Consider the following 23,441-nt stretch of genomic DNA (forward strand, 5'->3'; position numbering starts at 1 on the left):
ATATTATGATAAATTACTACCTACCTTTAAAACAAATTGAAAATGCGTTCAAATAGTCATCATTATAATAAATAAGCCAAGTTAACAAAATATATCATTTATTTTATGTATTATTAGGTATGTATAAACAAACTTGCACACCTCTTGGACGAATTTCTGAGGGCACCCATTTTATTACAACATATTATTATACTAACATGCGAACGTAAGTACTAAGTACGTTTATCCTATATTATAATAATATTATGTGGACTGTCTTGCGTGAAATTTTATGCTAATGTTTATATTTTCCTACACTGAACCGCAATATTATAATAAGGTAGGTACCAGTTTTGAGTCTACCATTTTTTTTTTTTGTTGCTGTAAAATATCATTATTTTCAAACAGTACAAATCTTCTGAGCACGCGATAAACATTGTTCGTACAATATTTGTATGTAAAAAATACATGGATATTGGTACGGTGGTATACGCATACACGACCCCCATTAGGGAGTTAATGTTATATGAATAGTTGGTATACGTAAGAAGACTCTGCCCAAGCATTTGTTGTCTAAGTCTTAACACGTACGATATAGGAAATATTAGTTCAATAGATTCAATAATGCGCTGTTGGTTTTGATATCAGAGTGAATTTACCTGTTATCATACACTTTTATTAGGTAAGAACATTATCATCCGATCATCGGTTTTTATACATTATATTTTAGCGACATTTGGGAGTTTTTAATTTGTGGTATTCACGTACCCATATATCTCGTTAAAAAATGTGCATATCAAACAAATGTATGAAACATAATATCTATAAAAAGCTATAAAAGCTAGTCTGTAATAGCTATGTTACATAATATAGCATATGCAAGGATAGGAAAAGAACATGATAATATTCAGTGGGACCCATTATCTTCTTGAATGATTATAATAATTAAAAAAACGAGTATGGTTGAGGCTCATCTGTCAAAAAATACTCGACCGATCTTGACGATTCCAGGAAGTTTCGATTTAATTTATCCCCGGGCAGTTGAGGATTTAAGATTTTGTTATGGTGATGTGCGTGTGCTATTTTGATAATAGACGCTCCTTAGGTGTACCGATTACGAACAACTTCGGGCTTAAAAAATGGTATCCGTTCTACAGTAGGTGGAGTCTACCTATATACCTAGTGTTTACAATTAATGCGTTTAGTTAAACGTGATAAGTTGTCACTACATCGATGGGTGCTTATATGCTCCATAGAATCTTCCCCTCTCCCCTAAATCCGCCAATGTCTTCTGGTAACTTAAGTTATACAGCTATAATACATATCTGTAATATATTGTTACTTATTTTTTACTTTAAAATAAAATAATATTTATGACCTTGCATCGGATGCCGCCAGCATAAAATATATACCTACTTGGTAGGTATATATAGACAAACAGTATGTTTATTTACATATACATCATACATATACACATCATAGGTACTGTAGGTAGGTATATATCTACCAAAATATTATAACAAACAATTTACATTTTTTTGCAATGTGTCATTATATAACTATCACTATTTCCGTTAAGGTGTGTCATATATTATATACCTATTATATGATATAGTGTCTATAATAGTAGGTATTAATACTAATGTCTATGATACATAATTTTGGTATATATATATATATATAGTATATGAACGTATAGTTGGGTTCTTCCTATATTTATATCGACAGATATTTTATGGATATTATAGCGGTATTCCTCTTGCGAAACGACAATACAGTAATATTGTAACTTACGAGCATTGTAATAGTAATAACTGATCTCTAGAGATGTATAGCTACAGTGCTACATATATGTATAATATAACGAAGACTGACTGGCTGACTGATCAATGTAGAGTTAGTAAAAATGTTTTAATGAGAACCAATGATAGCTGATGACTCGACATTTGTACTGTACCTTCATATACCGCCATGCATAGTGGCGCACTAAGAAAAGATTTTTCAAAATTCACATTTTAAAAAGGTGCCCACACGAGACTTTTGTGATTCGAGCAGGAAATTGGTGATTTGATTTTGTTTATAAACAGTTATGGATTAAAACATAATATATTATTTAACTGAAATAGCGGAAATTAGAAAAAATAAGTATTTTTTTAATATAAAAGATTGCCACTTGGTCACTCGGACAGATAAAGGTAAAATAAGCATACATCAAATTGCCGTGTTTATGGCCACGAATCAACAAACTATAACTTTACAACAAATAGAGAGCTTTATATTTTTTATAATATGCGATCCTTTATTTGATTATTCTGTTTATTATCAATATAAACTCAAAAACCGATTTTGACGAAAATTTCAGAGATTGTTCTTAGATATATCAATAAATAGGTACCTACTGTTTGAAATGTACACCATTCCCATCACATTTCTCTTTTCGCGTGCATGCAATTTAATTTCATTATTTGCAGGTAAACACATAGGTTATTTTTTCTTTAAGAAATTACAGTGGAATGAAAACTTGCCTACACACTCGTGCATGCAGTAGGGATTCAAGTACTGTGGATACGCTACCTAGCTGAACCAAACAATTTAACGTACCAAAAAGTAATGATGATCAAAACACTACCAAGGGCTTCAAAATGTTGGTCTTGGTCTTGGCATACACGTTAGTATTGATATTGGTCTTGCAAATTCAGTCTTGGTATAAGTCTTGGTCTTGTAAAACTCTTGTTATTTTCAAAAAATGTATAAACAAAATTAAATAACTGTTTAAGCTGTGTATACGTTTTTAGCTACGACCTGTAAGACGAAACTCAAGTCCAATATATATGGCGTGCAATAAATTAATAGATCGAAAGTAAACATAATACAAGTTAAAAAATGTATAGTTTTTATTTTACTCGTTGTATGTATTAACAATGAGGCGTATTATACCAACAGACCACAAGTTTACGACAGTATAATGACATATGTTATGCTGACAATATAGTTTAAGACGTTTAGGTACACACTATATCCAATACGACAATATCACACAAACTACGAGCGAAAATAAAAAACGTTCTTACAATCAAAATGATATCTATCGCAGTCCGTGATGATTTCTAGCAATGATTAGTTTTTAATCGAATATTAGTATTCGATTCGAAGGAGAGGTGTATTATACAGACATAAATTATCGTACTAGTAAGACGGCAACTTTCGACGTCTATATCTATTTTGAGAAAAAAGAATATTAGTAATAAACAATTATATTATTTTGCAATAATAATTCCAATTATTTTTAATTTTTTCTTCAATAATTCGCCATTTCTCGAATACTAATCAAATGACTATCATAATAATTTCCTATCGTTTTCCTTATAAATTATTAATTAATTAAATCTAGTATTAAACTAATGTGTTTTCGAGAAAAAAATAAAAAAATCGCAAGTCTTGCAGTGTCGGTAAACCTAATCTTGGTCTTATGGCAAAACCATGGCGAGACCGCAAGACCAATTTTGATCATCACTACCAAAAAGTCCAGTTTCGAAAATCCGCACTACATTAACAACTATATAAACGATAATTATAATTAAAAGTTATAAAACGATCATTTATCGTAGACAATAACTACTAAATGTAGAAGAAAATTTATAAAAATATGATGATGGGTGTCATTATATGTATTATATATAGGTAGGTACAATTAAACTTATTAGTATTATTATTATATAATTACAGTTTAAATGTAGGTCGATATTTACTTATAGGCACTCTCATCGTTTATACGGTGGTAAGCTGTATATTATGATAGGTACCATATATAAACCTATGTATTATGATCATATACCACGAATCATATGACGGGAATACCCTTACTTTTAATTTGTTTTGTTAACCCTTTGCAGACATAATAGCGAATGAGTCGAAAAAAAATAAACTGTTCTTTTCGGACAACGAATTGTTGTTGGTTGGTAGGTACCACTATTTCATAGTTTATAATAATTTGTCTAATCCTATGTGCATATCACTATTGGAACGTATAATAATAATGAGCTTCCAAAATGATATTCTCTTATATATTGTACCTCTTATGCATTGTAATGCACTCGGTGACCGATTCGTATTATTACGGAGGTACGGCGCATTTGCTGCATAATATACAATTATTATTATGTTGTAAGTGCAGTAAATCACGCTGAATCAACGGCAAAAACTGCAGCTGCGACTGCGATGCGCGTCGGGAAACAACAGGTAGCCCCGCGGTACACTATTTATTATAAAATTATTATACCGCGTAAACGATTTTCGTTTTTTTTATTACAAATCAATTACGGACCTCACGACGATAATGCGTAGAGGAGGGGTTCGCGTTGTTCCACTGGTGTGCCGATACGCCGGGGCCACGCCCATTTCATTCATGATGTCCCACAACATCATCTCCGACCGCCGCCGGTCCGGTTCACGGGGGCCGCCGCAACCAGTTCGAAAACCACCGTCGCGGCACACGATCCACTCCGCGCGAGCTGTCCGTCGGTGAATGAAAATAATTATTGTTGTACACAAGGAAACGACGACAAAATAATATTATTATCACTATCGTTGTCCGCGGGTTTTTCGTGCGTTTTTTTTTCGCGATATTGTGCAGTTTTATTTTTTTTCGTGTTCGAGATTTCGAGTATAGTTATTTTTTTCCATTTGTTTTCGCTTTCGTCGTGTCTCTCGCTGCAGTTTACTCTCGTACACACACTTTTTCGTCGGTGCGTCGGTTCGTTTTCGAAAACAAAAAAAAAAAAATTCTCGTTATCGTTTCTCTCATTTCGACGTCTATCCGCGATATCGACTTACTGCAGCCTACATGCTAGCAGACGCTCTGGATTCCGTCGTTTCGTCCGTAGCATGGAATTGTCCTCGGTGAATTGTTCCCCCCGAGATCAAATCGTTCCCGACTCTTGTAACGGCAATAATTGGGCGAACGAACAGTTGGACTTTAATTGGCAAATGCAGGTAAGTCACGAGCGCACAATACGAAATACCTACGACGCGCGCCGCTATTATTGCCGCTATTATTACACAACTCGACTATTATAATATGGGAACATGGCTAGAAATAAACGCTACTGTCGGTTGATGTTTTACAAACAATTTCCCACTAGACGAATCGCGATTTTATTTAGATTTACACCGAGATATGCAGTGTACATTGGTATTATAGCAGATCGTTAAAACTGTGTTTCCGTTTGATTTATCTATTTAGGTATATCAACCGGTAAAGCGCAAATATATGACGTACTTACACTTAGGTACCTATACGTTGGTATTGCATATGTAATGCCCACCTTTTAACTCGTGTTAATGCGCTTAAGAAAATGATGTAGTTGATCATTAGTATGCCTATACGTATACGGGCCTACTTTTTCTTTAATTTATTAATTGTTGCTATGTAGAGTTCTTCTATTTTTTCAATATAACGAATTCAATATGTAATGTACGTACCCATAAGTGTTTAAACTGTTTACATAATACCGCGCACTTCGTGATGTCAATAATATTGATAGTTGCTACTATACGTATATACTAGTTCAGGTAAAATTTCCATTTTGCGAAACACATTCTTTTGGTCACGTTTTCATGATGTACCCATGTATACCTACACTATATAAATACTTACACCTGATATCTATAAATGGATAATTGGTTATGTTAACATTAAACTGGATTTCAATAAGTTTGTCTGATGTCTTGAATTTTTGTACGATCTATTTTCTAAAAAAAAAAATCTTTTAACAATCTTACATTCAAACATATTTTATAATATCAATATTAATTGAAAAATAAATTTAAATTTTAAATTTTAAACAATCAGATTTTAACAAAATCATTTTTATAAATGTAACATACACGTTTTTAGAAAAATTCGTTGTCGTTAACGAACTAACAAATTTGTTCAACATTTTATAAAATAATTTATTTGATATATTATAGGTACATAACTTCTTATTTTTATATTAGGTATAGGTACCTAATAATTACCATAAAGTTGTTAAAATATTCAATGTACGATGTCGTATATACATGTTATATGCCTATTGATATATTATCTATTTATATTAATAATATAATATAGTTCCCACTTTTGAATGTTTATGTGCCACTGTGTCAGGTACCTTACTTGTTTTGTTATTTGCTCTTAAATGTAGATAGTCTTAGCGAAAATAATATCTACAATAACTAAACACACACATTTGATTATTAAAGCTGGCAAAGTTTCAAAGTTTAGATATTTATTGAAGTACGTGATGATTACTTAAATCTGTCCATTCAAATAAAATAACTTAAATTGATTACAAATATTCAAATCACATAATATAAACAAAATGTTTGAACCTTACATTACTTGAACTTATAAAAAAAAATAATAGCTGTTATTTATTGTATAGTGTATATAAGTTCTTGTCTTATTATGCATTCATATAGCAAAGCATTGCATTTTATGCGTTTATATTGGCATGTTTTTTCTTTTGAATATTTTGCTTTTGTAGCCATACATATAAATTATAACGAATTTATTTTAAAATTATACAATGATAAAATGATTAAAAATTTCTACCTACATTTTCGAAATTGTTTCCAATATTTTGAATGCGCAAAGAAATAGATTGTACGTACCAAATTAATTTATTATTCACTGCTCACACGATTATTTTTTGTGTCTTATAAATATTTGTTTCACATAACTGCAGTATGAGGTATTTATAACATTAAAATATATTATACATAGGTACTATAGAATGCCTTATTTTAAAGTCTAAAAATGTTTATATTAATATCATTAGTAAATATTAATTAAAATTTTAATTTTCCAATAAATATAAAATATAATAGTAGCTAGACATCAGTTATGAAAACTTAACCATTCTATGAAACACTTTTATTTTATTAAGTTTAAATTAGTATTATACATGTAAATCCGGTAAATGTACGTTGACAGTAACCGTTGTGACTTTGGTTTAATGCTATAAGTACTTATAGTTAATATATATATATGAAGAAAAAATTACTTTATCACACAAAATATTAAAAACATATAATATTTAAAATATATTTCAGATATAATAACTTATATGTACTTTTATTAGTACTAGAATCTATGTAGTCTGTTGTAGTTATGAAGACATGCAGTGTTTTGTGTTAAGTATGGAAAAATTAAAATTTCATAAAAGGTTGTGGTAATAAACACATATTGAACATTTTTGATGCGTTCCTTCATTTTATTTAGTAATATTTAACACATTGTAACATTTGTACCTATAATTACTGTTGAGATACGTTTTAAAATTTAAATTACAAAAATAGAATAAATTTCCTTTAAATTGAATATTAATAATGAATGTAATATGTTATACCTTTATATGATATTGACTTATTGTAATTTATTAGAATACGCATTATTTTGAAAGTATCACTATAATATATTATAATATTCCATATTTGTAACGGTTAAAAAACAACAATTAATTTGCGTGGGGTTGAATCGTACATCAAAAATTAATTCAAAAATCAGTACACACTTATTATTTTTTTAAGTATAGTTGATGTAAAAGTGTAAAAAATATATATATATACATAACACATAATATATGTTATAGTTGCCGGGTCATTATCATAACTGAGTGTAGTTGTAGGTTGTAGCCAGAGTTAGTATCAAAAAATCTTAATACCAAAATGTAGGTACCTATATGGACTTGTATATTATGCGGGTTTTAAATAATATTACACGGAGTGCCTACAATATATTATTATAAAATTGTATATGTTTATAGCAATGGTGTATGTACTATGTACCTAAAAACAATACCTAACTATATGTATAGTATAAAACGTCTTGTGTCGATTACGGGTAAACAAAATTTAGTCACCACTGGCCGGACAATAAAATAATAGTAATTAAAATACAAAACGCGTAACAATAATAATAATAAAAAAAAGTGTATATACGTGTCGGTACTCGGCGGTATATATTATCGGTGGTAATCGATCGGATCAGGTTTTATCGTCCGCACACTAGTGTAGGTATATTATATTATTATTATTATTATTATTATTATTATTATACATACATATATATTATATATAGGAACCGACCGGCCGCCGCCGATGTCGCTGCACATATATACGTGTGTGTAATAGTGTTATATACAAGATTTTGTACACAGTCCGGGAGGCGTAAAAACACGCTCGTGTTAGCAATATAGGGTATACACCTATATACGATGGTATGTATACCTATATAGTATATATACCTATGGTATACCTGTTAATAGACCCGACGAGAAAATCTATCCCACCTTTCCGCGGCAATTTATTGTTTTCAATGAGCAAATTACTGTAATTATACACCTAAATAACTACATAATATTATATCCGTACGCATACCTATACTTCATGGGCTTCCGGGCTCTTCCCGCGGTGGACGTCGCGACGTGTGATGCGCGTGTATAAACAGTGTGCGTTGTATTATACGCACGTTATGACGTGTGTGTGTCTGTGTGTGTGTGTGTTTGTGTGTGTAGGTATCGTAATAATGCATAACCCTCTATACGCACCATGTCAGCGGCGTATTTAGGAATTTTTCGTGCAGGAGGAAGAAGGGGATTGGGTGTACATAATTTTCACAATCCATAGACCCGTGGGTCACATATTTTATGATCTGCGTTTCTTATAATCTCGTAAAACAAAAAAATTAATTAACATCATTCCAGATCCTTTGAACCGGGGGGGGGGGGGAGCACTGTAAATACGCAACTGCACTAACGCACTAATGCACTAACGCACTAATGCACTAACGCAACTGTGCTGTGTGCGTATGATATAATATATATATATAATATTATCAATGCGCAGGGCGATTATTGAGTATATAGGTCAGCAACGCTTCTTAGAAAATACCTATACGAGGAATTAAATAGTTTATTTTTGTCTATTAGATATTATTCCTACTACATATACCTAGATAGATATAACTAAAAACAACCTTACCTGGTCCGTGGTTAAAGAATCGCCCTCTATACATATATTGTATAATTTCATATTTTACCTCTGACTGACGACCGTCACCGCATCACCGCACTATATGCATGATACTATTCGATCTCATGGTATTTCAATTGTATGTACCAAATTATATTTAGGTACTTATAACTATATCGCACACTTATTCGTGACGGGAAGTGTATCATCGTTTTCGATAGTTGGTTTAATACAGTGGATTATAATATCATTTTACTTACATGTATATTGACAGCACTATAATGACTAATATCGTATACAACACTTACAGTTATAATAATATCTAACATATGCCATGTTCTCGAAGTACAGCATTTATGAGCAGCCGAGCAGGAATTAATCAGTGGAAAACATTTCACGTTAATTGTTTCAGTTCCAATGTAGTTGGTTTTTTCTGTATATAAAGTTCGGATCACGATGTGAGCGTGTTTTTTATTTATCTTGGGAATACATTTTATCCGAGTTGCATAATATTATTATCACAGAGACGCCGTAGAACATATATTTTAAGACTGCACGTAACCGGCAAAAACCGTACAAATGCAATATTGAACTGTCAATATCTCGATATCGATTAAACGTGTGTATGGTGATTGCTAAATCTCGTGACAGTTTTTTTCTTCTCATTTTAGTCCTTGACCGAGTACTATGGGTAAACAAATCTATTGACTAATTAAAAAATACGATATAATATAATGGCACCTATACACATGGGTACATCGATGTGAGATGTCATGTATTAAAATATTTACCGCTGCAATATCAAATTATATGTGCTATGGCCATGTATGTATAATAGTAGTGGACGTTCGGAAATTTATAACCGGACCTACGCACTGACATTCACCCACGCGGGTTTCTTTGGTTAAAATCTATCCAATAAAAAATGAAACATCTATTAAACATCATCTGGTGGTTTGAAATTTCTTAAAATAATATTAACTATTACTTTTCTATTTATTGACGATTCAGTTGAATACACGACGAAGTTTTGTTCGGGTAAAAATAATAATTTAAACCTATTATTGTTTTCACCTACAATATTATAACATTATTGTTCGGGCGATGGATCCATATGATATTCGTTGAACAGTTGTTTTTCGTTTGGATTGCTACCGCGATATAATAATTACCTATACTGATGTACATCACTGCATCGTCACGTACCATTATAATAGTACATTACATTATCTGAACAATGTCGATAAACTCTTAAATTAGTAATAATTCACTAATAAGTATATTATCTTGTAGGTATTGTATATGGGGATTTTATCACCAATTTCCCATATTTTTTTCACAAGCTTACTTTCATTTGATAGTATTGGCCTTCTATATTACAAAGTTTATTGTTTATATGCTCTGAAATGACTATTTTATTAAAAAAAAAAAAAAACATTCTGATACATATTTTATACCAAACAAAATATTTGAAAGTTTGATGATCCTTTCACTCTTATGTCGTGAACAGGGTAACAATACAAGCTGCAGAGTTGGAGAACATGAAGCAATAACTTTGATGGCGAACGGAGATTATATACCTATAGCGAATAGACCATATTTCTAGTTATGGACATTTATACACGATTTCATTTTCTATTATCCACTTTATTAGGAAGTCGGTCACACATGAGAACACAGCTTCCTTGCGCATTCTTCTTTCCAACATAAACCTATATATTATATGTGTGTGTGTGTGTGTGTGTGTGTGTAAGTTTTTTTTATCGTAACAACTTCTGGATCATGTTATACATTTTAGACGCGAGAAATGTATATAATATATAATATATAATATATCGTTCTATATATACGCATGATTAATTTTTGTTGCAATTTATGTGTTCGCAGTTTCTAAACACGTTACTCTATGGATGCGACAAACTGGAAGCGAAGGCAGAGGAGAAGCGGGTAAGTGCTCTCGCATAATTTACCTATATTTTAAAATACTTAAGGCGCGTATATATTATCCACTGAAAAATTAAAAATTGATAAATATTAAAATTGAAAATCACCATCGTTAAACAATCTGTATATGTATATACAGACCTACCTATATAATATGGTGTTAGTGTTCGAGAGAAAGGCAGTATTTATATTTAATGGTATTATATTATAGTGGTCGTGTTCTTAATTAGTGTATGATTAATATAGGTACACGTGTTTCTGCAGAGTTTATTTATGAGTTATTATTAGCAGACAACGGTGTTTTATATATTTTGGTTGTCATAAAAATTAATCACGCGTTTCCCTTGAACCCTTGCCGTTATGTATTGAATTGAATGTATCTTTACAATTTTTATTGTGTTTCACAACTTCGTCCCTCGAACCATTTCATCACGTGGACAACATGAAAAAAAAAAACTTTATTAATTCTTTTATGGTGCGCTATAGGCCTATATCGACTGTATAATTTGTAATTTATAGATCGAAAATACAAATCAGTCATATATATAGGTAATGGTAATCAGACATTATATCATCACCATAAAACAAAACATATAAAAACTCGACCTTGTTTTTGTTAACGGAAATGCATACAATATATATTATATTATGTACGATTTGACCGGAAACCGTTTTAATAGGTAGCTAATCACACGCTGTTCCCGGAACGCTTTCCGTTTTGTACTTTTTTTCAAAAACAATAAAGTTAATTTAAAAGCTGTCCGTGTGATAATATTGCGTTTTTGTCCTTCTACATTTCATTATTATTAGATAAATACAGAATACTTATTAAATACTTTTTAGGTATATTGCACATTAATATATTATTATTAAACTCTTTAACTCTACTGCAATAAGCATGCTGAATAATGTTCCTAGTATAATGTTATAATTGATGCGGATGATTTGTCGATTGTTCTCAAATTAAATACAGCACTATTGGCTGCTTGTTATTATTAATCTTCACAATAATATCACCGAATAGAATAATTATATTCATCTCGAATAAGCTGTTGGTCACCTCTTACCTACACCGTCGATTCGTCGCTATACAAATTATTCTTGTACAATTTGACGTTATAATATATTGGTTTATTATTAAAATTTAAAATACTACAATATGGCACCTAACCTAACCGAAATCGCGAACGGACCGCGCGTGCGCGTCAGCTTTAGTGTATACTATTATAGTTAATAGTATTATATTACTTGCCGGTCACAGTTATACATATATACGTTGAATTTTACAACGCACATACCTGCAATATAATATACACAATTTAGGTATTTAACAATATAATATATTATAAGTACTTGTAATACGCGTGCACGAGTGTATGATTTTTTTATGTTCATTACCCGCGACTGACGCGGCGATGAAATATGATAAAAGAAAGCGCATTGACTATATTATCACATTATACGTCATACAGGTATAATACGACAATATGCGTGCACTCGTCGAACGCGTAAGGGAAATGTGAAATAGTAATAACTGTCATTGGACATATTTTAATCAATGGATTATTTAATTTTCATCGGTATTATACGATGCCTATTTACTGTGTGTTTGAAAGCGTTTAATTAGGAAATCCTAATATATTCATGAGTACAAGTATTATATACTCGAGTAGGTACCTGTACCATACGATGATGCGTGCAATCACATAAATTTTAGATTTATATGTTTATAGTTATAAGAAGGGTATTACAATGGATCATTTAACAGCTCGTAACAACGAATGACCACATCCGTGCTAATTTCTCTAAAACATAATAAATACACACACTAAAATGTTGTACCTATAGGAATTATATAAATTGATTATTCTCGTCCGTAATTTGTTTTTAAAATACTCTTATCTTCTTTTATTCTTTTTTAACTATACGCGACTATACTGCATATAATTATCATTACTATGATTATTAATTATCATTTCGTTTTACCTATACGTCAAAAGTTTCATAGATTCCTAGAACTCCTATTTGTTTTATTACTGTTATAACAATAACTGTTCATTCCCACCATGAAGTTTTCTCTTTGATGTTTTTGACACGTTTCTTTCGACGTTTAAATAAAAATGGATAGGTATTTATGCTGATCTGTGATCAGTAAATTAAATTTCATATTCTCACATGCACCTAAATATTATTATATTTACTTAACACACGAGTATATTGAGTTATTAAGGCAAGCCGCCTTATTTAATTAAGTAGGTACTACCTATGTTTTATTTTCCGGGTACAATAGTATTTTATATACGTAAAGATTGAATCAAATAAATGTATTTGGCGCAGACAACAGATAAAAATAATAAACTTTATTTTTAATTTTAATTCTTCTAACATTTTAGTCAAAGAAATGCAATTCAATTTTTATAGGATTTTAAGTAGGTACCTGAGTAGGTAACATTATTTAAAAATCAATTATAATGTAATAATATTATAGCTATTTGTAATTATATTTTGAATACGTTCAAAAAATTATAATTATCTTTGTTAAAATTGTTTTAGAATAGTTTTAATTTTTAAACATGCCTATATGTTGTATTAATTGATTTTAATGAGCATTTTTCAGATGAAAAGAGATAAAAGGTCGAAACCTGTACAATAGCGATTATGAACGACACCTATAATTAAACAAATGGTCCACTTGAGATAGTATACGTATAATATGCGATTGTAATAGTAACTTGGGAATTTTCTTATTTGTTTTTAGCTCAAATTCTCTGTGTATAATTTATGATTCGGAGGTAGAGAGAGTATAATAAGTTGCAAGTTAAATCATATATGATTAATACGACAACATTGCGTCTATATATATATAAAACGAATGAGGCATAAGTGACCAGAATGTATTACCACTTAACAAATCGTAATAAATGTGCGTCGTTAGCTTTGTATACATTTAAATTGACCATCAGGAATACGAATTCAATTACCTATATATGATACGAAACTGCACAAGCTCCCGTATATAGCTGATATTGTTTATAGTAATATACGAGTAGTAGGAGGCTTTCACTGTAGCTAACCCAATCATAATATTCTTCTCGAGAACTCGAAGAAAACAATGAAGTGTGTGCTCCGTTAAATTTTTATACTTCGAAAAGGATAGAAACCGAAGATAATAAAAAACTATATCAAATATATATGAATTAGTATAGTTTCAAATCTAGCTGTGTAAAAAAACTCAAAACTATTGTTAAAAATAAAGAAAAATGTGAACAGACGATAACAGATATCCTGTTTTTATTCTTCAACTCGAGTGTCGTAATCGCATTAGATATCGAATGCCATATCTACATATAGGTACTTTATTACATACTCGTATTATAATAATATGTTTGACTTTTATATATATATGAAATTAGTAAAGCTTCCAATAAAGATATTTCGATATTTCGATCAGGATAACAATATTGTTGCCGTGACTTATTTCTAATTATCAATGTACCCAACGATGAGTAGGTACTATTTAAATAATATTTTGAACACAATCACTATAATTACAACTTCTTAATTGATATATTATTCTAACCACTATGCTTTCAACAAATTCGTCCACTTGTACATAACAGCTCATGAATAGAGTTCAATAAAACATCAACCGTCGAGTGGAATATTATAATATGTAACTAACTGCAGTGGTATAATATTCATATATATTATGTTTATACGCCAAAATGCATATGTGTGTGTGTGTGTAAAAGCATAATAGGTATATAGTATTACCCATAAGTTTGTACAGTATATTCAAGGTAGGTTTGTGTAACTACACACTGTATACAGTGTACCCACACCCTTGTACATTTCATACCGAATGACCGACCATATTCATCTTATACCTACTAATATTATAACACAACGAGTATATAGTTATAAAATATGTGGTATAAATGTTCCGAGGTACTATACGTGTATTATTAATAAGAAATGTGGCAGCATCATTGTTATTATAGTTGCAGCTGTTAAAATCGCGTATAATAATAATAATAATAATAATAATAATAATAATAGTAAGTACCCACCTACGATTTAAACGTATGATCATGTATTTATAATATTATGGTATCTGTAAGCGCGGTACACCGCGAGCTTATAATAATATGACGTATGTGTCGGTCTTGTTGGCCAATATTATTCGTATACAGTATAGTTTGGGCCAAGTCGTGCAATTCCTCCTCACTGATATGTACGCAAAAACTGAGCCGTTGAGGTCAGACACTTAGTGTCTGATGTACAATGTTTTGAGAAATTAAAATCCCATATTATAATATAATAATATAACATGTCGAACCGCAGTTTTTCCAAAGTAAAACATTTTAGTCGGAAAGGCGGAGAACGAAAAGTTAACGACTTTGCATCGATGCACATATTATGTATAATAAGGTCGTGCCGATTGACGATTTCTTTATATTATTTACAAACACGAGGACAATATTGTTCGTAGCAATCATGGAAACCGGATGTTTTCAATCAATTGTTTGTTTCTATATTACTTTTCTTTCGGATGCAATCCACTTGAGTTAATTACCACTGGGACGGACGTCAAAGGTCACTTGAGCGTGCGCCCGTAATAGTCCATTTGATGTCGTTGGTACCTACGTAACAGAATATTATGAAACTCGCATCTGGAGAATATCGCAGTCTTTGCCGGCCTGCAAGGACGACTGTCAATCATGCGTGGTCAAAAGGAGTGACAAGCGAAAACACAGAGATAGTCAATTATAATATTTTTGTCGTCCGCGACTATCTCGTCTATATCGTCTTATTCGAACATCACAGTATTATACCTAACATAAATGATAACTTTAAACTTGCTATTGAACCAGCAAGGAACTGTTTACATAAAGAATCACAATATTGTCAGCGGCGAATACGAACAATCGACGATTATTAGCATCGATGGAATTAAAAAAATATGTTTAATTATTTGTAAAATATTTAAGGGTTTTGATAACAAAGAATAAATAAGTAGACGCACATTGAAATTTCTGACGGTCGAAAATGACAAGTGTATACTGTATAATATGTATTATTAAAATATTGATGTACCAGCGTTATATTATATAGGTAGGTAAATATTGTTGCTTTGCTTGTAATTTTTGTCGAATCAAAATATTAGAAAATAAATTATATTATAGGTTATAGTTGAGTGTTAAACACTTTGAATTTTTTTAAATTACATCCACATTATAACGGTGTAACATCTGCAATAGCCCAACATCGCCCAACTTTTATAGTATAAAATTACAACATATTAGGTGAACATTACAACTTACAAGCTCATAATTTGTAAATTTAAATATTTAAATTGAATTATGACAAATGTATAGGTATACTCAAGTTGTTCATGCAAAATTAATTCACACATGCAGTAGCTTAGCTACTGTAATACTGCGTGTGTAAATTTACATATAAACCTACCTAGCATTATTAGTTAAATTTAACAACATTTTTATACGGCTAAGATATTGCATGAATATTTAATAAATAATACGTGAGGTTGAAAATATTGTGTTTTTTAAAAGATAAATAATAATATATTATAATATTGACCATTGACGTAACGTTTTCTGCATAATCTAACGTGACCCGCGATGTACCCGTGCAATATTACTATATTATAAAAATATGTTTTTGTAAAACAGAACAAGAGCATAGAAGAAATTCTACGAAAAAAAAAAAAAAATAGGTTAACCGAATGTATGTCTATATAATGCTGCTGATTAATAGTGTAAAAATATTACAATATAATATAATAATGTGTACCTGGCTGAATATTGTTATGTGTCCTATAATACGCGTGTATAAACGGATACGCATAATAATAATAATAATAATATGTAATATTATTGGCCGCGCTGCAGAGCTGAATGGACCGACGATAACGATCTTCTTGCACACGGGCATGACTAGCTGAAGCCTCGGGCGACAGTGACGTTTACATCCGGACGGCGCATAATATACCTAGGTATAGGTTAGCCAGGTTAGGTACACGTGTTCGGGCAGATTTACGAAATGATTTATACGACGGTTTTCGCCAAAAACCCACTTGTTGTTCACAAACAATGAGAATATAACACTGCAGCGGTGGTGGGCGTATCTATCTGTATATATATAACTTGACAGCTCACGACACTTGGTAAAAAAAAAAAAAAAAAAATGAAAACACAGTGTTGGAATATATTTTCAAGTTTACACGCACTTCGTATACGAATATACTTACACCGACGGGAATGACTTCGGGTGTTGAACCTGCACAACGCGGTGTGGATACGCGCACAGGTGTGTGAAGGATTTCGGTGGAGTTTATAAACCATACTATAATCTGCAATGTGAATTGATGTCATGAATTACGAATCAAAAGTTATAGGTAGCCAGTTATATACCCAATATACTGTATAGGTAGGTAGTATAGGTGAAACATATTTTCGTATAACATATAATATGTGTTTTTGAAAACACAAAACGCATACCTGTATTAAAATACGCACCAGCGTGCGTTCATATACAAACAACAATAATTTAAATAATATATATATTTAATGTTATAACGTGTATTCGTGTACGTAAGTAATACAGAGGTGCCTACCTATTATAAGCCGTACACTTTCGGTTGTATACCAATGTAACGTTTATTCTCCAATTTATTTGACTTATCTATAATAGGCTTATTATAATATATGTAATTAAAAAACGAAATTCGTGCCGGTTCTCGTGTTACAATGAAACGCTTCGTTCAAATTGTTATTGCTACTAATTAACACGGTTCTTATTTTTTTATTTTATTTTTATCGCGGCCTAGTGTCAAAAGTTCAAGAGATTTCGGCAAATTGTACACAACGATAAACCCACACCGAGTGCTGTACGGGTAATGCAATAATACGCGTACGCCGAAGTCTTGGGTTCCGGAGAAAAGAGATGTGTCTGTACGATGATGATGATATAGGTAGCAGGCTGATATATATATACAGGTACCCGAGAGGTGTTGATTTATATATTATTATATAGTCACATGTGTAGCCGCGCCGAGTGCGCGTGCGTGCCCACTCGCACGCGTGCATGTGCTAGCACCCGTGTGTCTGTGCACACACGAAACACGACGCAATAATTTGTAACAATTATTTGTAGTTAGCGTTCCATACACCGACCTCGACGCCGATTGATAATGAGTATCAAAGAGCTAATGTGTTAGTTAAACTTCTCGAGTATTTATCGATGATTAACAGTTTTCCTGAATATGCATCGCATCCAACAGCCGTTTCGATTATGAAACCGAGAGCATATATTTCTGCTAACGCGTCACATACCTCTGTAATATATATATATTATAGTGTATCAAGAAGGGATTTTTCGTTTTTTTTTTCCGATTTGAATTGATTCGGTATGTATATATATATATCTTCTTATACCTATACCTACGACGTATCAATCATAATAGTCGGGAGAGTATTACCAGCAAAAAAATATCATATAAAAAATAAATCTTTCTTTTACTCTTTATATTGTACAACATTTACTGTAGGCTAATAACCAATGATGTTGAAGCTTCACTTTAATTTAAAAAAAAAAAATAAATAAATCAAATTTATGAGCAATGAATTAGATAATATAAAAAAAATATGTATTGATTATTCATTTTTGTGAAATGTATAAATATCATCGAGGTAGAAGCTAAACTTTAAATGTCTAGTTATAAGTGCTACTGATGGGTTTGCTTCTTATTCACGTTACTCCATAATGTTTTGTTACCCTAATCTCACATATACGTATGTTGTGCTTAATAGTATAGATTGTGTATTTCTTGTAAAAATAAAAATAATAAAATGTCTAGTTAAAATTATCCAGTATCGATAAGTTAGCACCAATCGTCTATGGACTGCCAAAATTATCAGATTTATAGATCATTTGACTTTAGATTGTTCAATAACAATTTAAAATCTCAAATTCAATTCCTTGATATTCATGTTTAAAATGAACACTTTTTTTAATGACTTATTTTGGTATTTAGTACCTACCTACATTTATAATGCGACATTTTTCTAACAATTTTAACAAAATACATAAATTTAAATAATAATTCTATTAATATCTTTTGGTATCAATATTTATCGGAACACCAAAACACGTAGGTATATACAAGAAAAATACTGACTAATAATATGTGTACTAATCATGAATACGTTAATCAGAATATTTTCATACTACCTTCTCGGAATTCGGTCTATTTTTTGTTTCATTGAATAATAACCATATCTATAATAAATCATTTTAATTAACGAAATAATAAGGTACCCATACAATTTTATCAATCACAAAATATTAAAAAGTTTTAGGTGGATAAAAAAAAGTGAAATGTCGGGGATAAAATTAAAATTATAGTACAATATTACTTCTTATTGTCTTACAAAATAATGTAATTTTGATTATGACATATCCAAGTTTAGCAAAAAAAAACAATATAAAACTTTTCTGGGCAACTATACCCATAACTAACCAATGTTATTTTTATTACAGTCGCGATTCTTACGTCAACTAAATCGATAAATTTATTTTGTTGTAGGTACATGTGTTGTACACTTGTAAATAATTAGAACCATTTTTAATCAGTTCATTTACAATACTTAGAATACTATAGTTTTTACTTTTTAGGTATAAGAATATATTTAATCTATATATACCTATTTGATTTAGATTAGATAGTAAAACTAAACCTAACCAAATTAATGATTAATAAATAATGATAATACTTATACTAAAATACTAAGTAATTACATAATGAGTAAAAATACTCAGAAACATCATTTCAAATAAATACATGTACAACAACAACGGACTGACAGATTCAAATTAAAAAAAAATGGGTACAACATATTACACAATTATAAATTAAGCGGTTTAGACAACAACATAATTTAATTTTTATTGCGAATTCGAACGTAATTGAACAATTATTAATCGATTGTCGTGCAGAAAATATAATTTTTCGTCGAGATGAATTTTACGGGTACAAAAATATAAATATGTTTACAAGTACAATATTGAAACTAAACCGATGAAGAGAAAATGATTGAGTTTTGGCCGTAGCGAAATTCGCGTGGAGTTGTCGTGAACTCGTCGCAGACCGGGCCGGCTTACATGGACAAACTTTGGGCTCACAAGTCAAGAACTAATAACAACGCTTGCCCTTGCCGTGGTCTTATACCACAAGCTCACACTCACGAGATTGTTTCATAATCATTCATTCGTTCTCCTTTCTTCTTCCTCTTCTTCTTAACATATTATACTACAGTATATACGCACGGTAGGTTTAGACTTAAACGCAACGGCTGATGTGCGGTGTACAATACGCATAATAATATATTAATATGAATAATGACCGAACGACTGCTGACGGCGGTGACTCTGCCGATCGGCTTGCCCGGAGACGCGACGAGAAAAACGATCGAGAGACGAGGAATATCGTAGAAGCTGTGTACAGCGTATTGACGTTTCTTTTAATATTTCGCTCTCTCGGGCCACCATGGCCACCTCCGTCGGCCTCCTCTTTTGGTTTTTATTTTTGTTAATTACAGTAATGAGTGCGGCTTCGGTTCTTATACACAATGAGTGTACGCACTCTCTCACACACACACGCACACACACACACACACACACACACACACACGCACAAACTCACGCACGCGCAGACGATTTCTTCGGACGTTTCTGACCGTTACTAATGGACCGCCGTGGCACGGAATGCTTTTAGTAGGCAAACACACGCGCCGCCGCCGCAGGTTTTCTGTTTGCGTATACACACACACACACGCCACACGTAGGTATATATTATTATTGTATAGAGATTCACGCCGCTCGTAGGCGCTCATTTGCATATTATAAGTCGAAGGATCAACGGTTTCCAAAAATGAACGTCTCCGACGAACAAAACTCAAACATATCACGTAGATACCAACTTACGCTTTCCCGAGTGGATAATTTGCTGACGGGAAAATCAAAAACAAAAAAAAATTCGAAGAAATCAATACACTATCCATGGCAGTCTTGACGAGACTTTTATTGATTCAATATCCTTTATATATACGTTCGAGGGACACATGTGTGTAGTGATGGAGGTGTACCTATATCTCTGCAGCAGCACAGCGCGGTCGCGTAAACCAGAGCGGAAAAATAAAAACCACCAAGGATGCACGGGAGGTACCTATACTATATATTTTATTAGTATTATTGTTATCGTACACGTCTTGTACACATACAGCGTGTTTATCTTTGGGATAAACGTTATTAAAAGAAAACCATCAAAGCAACCGGTTTGTAATCAAGTGATGGCGGTCTCGAGTCGATCTACATAATATATTTTAAGGGGAAACGGGACGACAGCGATGGTGAGGGTAGAAATCTATGGTCGACTTGATTGTAATTCATGGGCGCTTATATATATATATACACGCGTGCTTCCCGAATTCAGCAATTAGTTATAGGCTTACTGGCACCTATGTGACACCCGGACCAACGGGTTTATCACATATTACTGCAGCGAGTTGGTCACATATACACTCCGTAAATGTGTGTGTGTGTGTGTATTGCGACCACCGTTACCACTATATACCTATATTGTAACCAGCCGCAATGGTATATATACCGAACGTCGCGCCGATTACATAACATCGTACCTGTTATCCCTGCAGTGGGTGTTATATGGGGTGATTCATCGAGCACGTGCATCCCCGTCTTATTGTTAATTAATCTGAACAATAAATATACTGATTGTCTTGAATTTTCAAGTGCAGTAAATTATCTCCAAATGCATAGATTTGTACCTATATGCCATTCATGGAGTATCCACTTCCGCCATGTTTCCGAGTGACGAGCGTATTATTACTCATACTTGAGATTATACCACGTCGAGTCATATTTTATACTAGCGCGTTGCACCGCGGTTGCTCCGGTCCGCACTCGCCAGTAGATAGGTATGACTGCAAAAAACATATTTTGTATCACAATCAATACTACCATAATATATTTTAATTAAATATTATAGTCACACGATAACACGGATGATAAGTGTATATGATTGTGATTGCATAATATATGCTGTACCAGATACAATACGACACTGTGTGGAGTGCAGTTGACTGCAGTATTGGTTGTTCTTGTGTGGCTGGTGTCGAGTGGAAGAATAAAAAATGCAACGACAAACGTTTTCACCGCATAATCCGAGCAGTGTCTCTCACGAAACGTTTTGAATTCGAAATTCGAAATCGCTCTACAAATCGTCACTATACGCTGGGGCCCAAAGACTACTGACGTACAGTCGTTATATCGTGCAGGCTGCAATCGAGGGTGTCAATTTTCAACCGATGACAATAATAATAATAATAATAATAATAATAATAATAATAATAATAATAATAATAATAATAATGACTGCAGCCAAACACTAGCGCGAATTTTCGTGCAGCACACATCCGATATGTCTCCATGGTAATATAATCTTCATACCCCGTGACAGAAAAAAATGTTTTTGAAAATTTTACCGGTTTAAGCAGTACATAGAACGCAAATGTTGCGCAGCAAGTTCACCCTCACCGATTCGAAATCAACACGCTTTAATGCTACCGGCGGCGCTACACATGTACTTACAATGCCTCGTCGTGTGTATGTATATACATCGTAATAAACTAATGGATTAACGGGGCTGCTACGTTTACCGATCCTCCAGCAGACACGGCGTAATGTTCCTGCACAGTTGCATACGAAATCACAAACATATAGCATAGGTATATAGATATATATATATGTATGCACCCCGCAGTCTCGTCGATATAATATTTTAATAATATCAAACGCGTATGCAGTGTATAATATATATATATATACCTATATATGCATAGGTGTAGCGGCGGGAGGTCCCGACGTCTCGGGGGATACGCGTGTATTATATACGACCAATCTATAATATTATATTATAATAATATACTAACGTTTTATTTATTTATTTTAATTTTTTTTTACTCTCCGAACGTTCTAAGACGATAACGTGCAGCTCCCATCGCGCGTGTATCGCATCGCATAATAATTATTGATAGCGGTTGCGGCGAGCGTTATTTTTTCAAACGGTTCGTTTTCCCGCCACCGAAGTGACGTACCTATAAAACACAATCATTTGTTCTGCGATATATTATACACCTGTAGACGGTTATTGTCGACTGTTTGGTTTGGACTTCCGATTATTATAGCCTTCTGCATTTGTGCAGTAGCGGGGATACTGAATTCTGCCACCGTATACATAATAGTCGTATAATAATATGCCAAATTGCCCACGACCACCAACGACGGAGGCGCACTCGGTTATGTCCCGGTGTAATAGTAAAGTATACAGGTACAGTGTTATGCAGTCGGGAAATAAAATCGGGTGAAAAAATAACCGAACCGTTTCCATCGCTTCTCCTCGATTA

General features: G+C 32.3%; 1 pseudogene; it reads left to right on the forward strand.

The window, feature by feature from the left end:
• The first annotated feature begins 4,433 nt into the window (after nucleotides 1–4,433).
• The window catches only part of LOC111027820, a 96,915-nt pseudogene continuing 77,907 nt past the window's right edge, over nucleotides 4,434–23,441 (forward strand).

Source organism: Myzus persicae, unplaced genomic scaffold (genome assembly GCF_001856785.1).
Source record: "Myzus persicae strain clone G006 unplaced genomic scaffold, MPER_G0061.0, whole genome shotgun sequence".
Taxonomy (NCBI): domain Eukaryota; kingdom Metazoa; phylum Arthropoda; class Insecta; order Hemiptera; family Aphididae; genus Myzus; species Myzus persicae.